This window comes from Lagenorhynchus albirostris, chromosome 13 (assembly GCF_949774975.1).
Source record: "Lagenorhynchus albirostris chromosome 13, mLagAlb1.1, whole genome shotgun sequence".
Classification (NCBI taxonomy): domain Eukaryota; kingdom Metazoa; phylum Chordata; class Mammalia; order Artiodactyla; family Delphinidae; genus Lagenorhynchus; species Lagenorhynchus albirostris.
Window position 1 is genome coordinate 39,131,330 of NC_083107.1, and position 1,543 is coordinate 39,132,872.

A 1,543-nucleotide genomic window follows, 5' to 3' on the forward strand; every position below is an offset into this window, starting at 1 on the left:
GCTCTTATTTTTCTACTTTCTTAAGGTACAGAGTTAGTTTATTGATTTGAGATCTATTTTTTAAATGTAAATGTTTATAGTTATATATTTCTCTTTGAATACTGCCTTCACTGCATCCCATGAGTTTTGTTTGTTTTTGGTTTTGGTTTTTTACCACCAGCATCCCTTTTAACAAAACATGGAAGATTTTATGACAGGGAAAGTGGGAAGAGTAAAATGTGACCTTTTTAAAACCACAAAAAGCCTTCTGTACATGTCTAGCACCTGGCAGAGGGCAGGGCAGGCAGTGCAGTAGCAGGCCGGAGCCAACCTTTTTTATAGATGATATCATAGTGTCCAGGTCAGTAGAGAAGTTAGACCTTGGGTTCTGAGCCCTTGTGGAAGATGTGTGTGTGTCAGTAGTGCCATAATCACTGCAGGACATGTACTCCACCTGGATGAAGATGCTGAGGGCCTGAGTCAGTGTGATGATGTGGATGTGGTCATTCTCCTTGCACATGGCTTCCACTTCCTGATGGCAGAACTCCTTGACAGTTTTCCCACTTTCCATGAAGTGCTTGAAGAACTTGCTCTTAAGCTGCAGGTAGCTGAGGTGAGCAGCCCCAGACAGACCACCAGGTAATCAGAGTTACTCTGGTTTTTGAAGGAGGCCAACAGGTCTGCTACTGAGGTTCACTTCTCTACATGCTCAATCAAGTTCATGGATATGTTGTAGAAAGCCTCAACAGTGGACCTAGCCCTGGGACACCAGGTCCTCTTTGCTCTTAGCAGGCATATCCTTGAACCACTGCAATTCCTTCCTGTCATCCAGCAGTGCCTCCAAGTGGGAGAATCTGAAAGCTCAATAGATGCAGTTCCCATCAGGCCTGATCTTGCCAATATACGACTACTTTTCGTGGAGGTTCTTGATCTCATGCTGCTAGACACTGTCATCCTCAGCATACTCTTTGCACAGAACTGAGAGCTCCAGATGCTCAGAGACCAGAGAGTTCTGCACAGCATTCTCTTGCTGACCCATAATGGCTTCAGCACAGACAAGACAGTTAACACCTTTGGAGCTGCTGCCCAGATGTTTCTTCTTCTGCTCCATAAGTTTTTTTTTTTAATTAATTCATCTCTAATTATTTTCTAATTGCCTTTGTGATTTCTTATTTGACCCAGTGATTACTTAAGAGTGTGCTTTCCATATATTGGCGAATTTTCCAGTTTTCTTACAAAACTGTAACTTCATTGTGATCAGACAATATATTTTCTATGATTTAAATGTTTTAAAATTTATTGAGGATTGTGTTGTGGCCTAGTAATGTGTCTCAGTGTATGTCTCTTTGAGTTTATCCTACGTGGGATTTGTTGAGCTTCATGGCTTTATAGATTCATGTTTTTCATCAAATTTGGGAACTTTTCAGCCAGTATTTCTTCAAATATTTTTTTCTGCCCCTTTCTCTCTCTCATCTCCTGCAATCTGGAAATCAGATTCACCCCCTTTCCCTAGGGTTTGATGATTTTTTTGTTTGCTGAATGCTGTAGTTCATTTGTTTGATGA

General features: G+C 41.2%; 1 pseudogene; it reads right to left on the bottom strand.

Moving 5' to 3' along the window:
• Positions 1-257: 257 nt before the first annotated feature.
• On the bottom strand, positions 258-1,090 carry LOC132531265 (ubiquitin thioesterase OTUB1-like; annotated as a pseudogene).
• Positions 1,091-1,543: the final 453 nt, after the last annotated feature.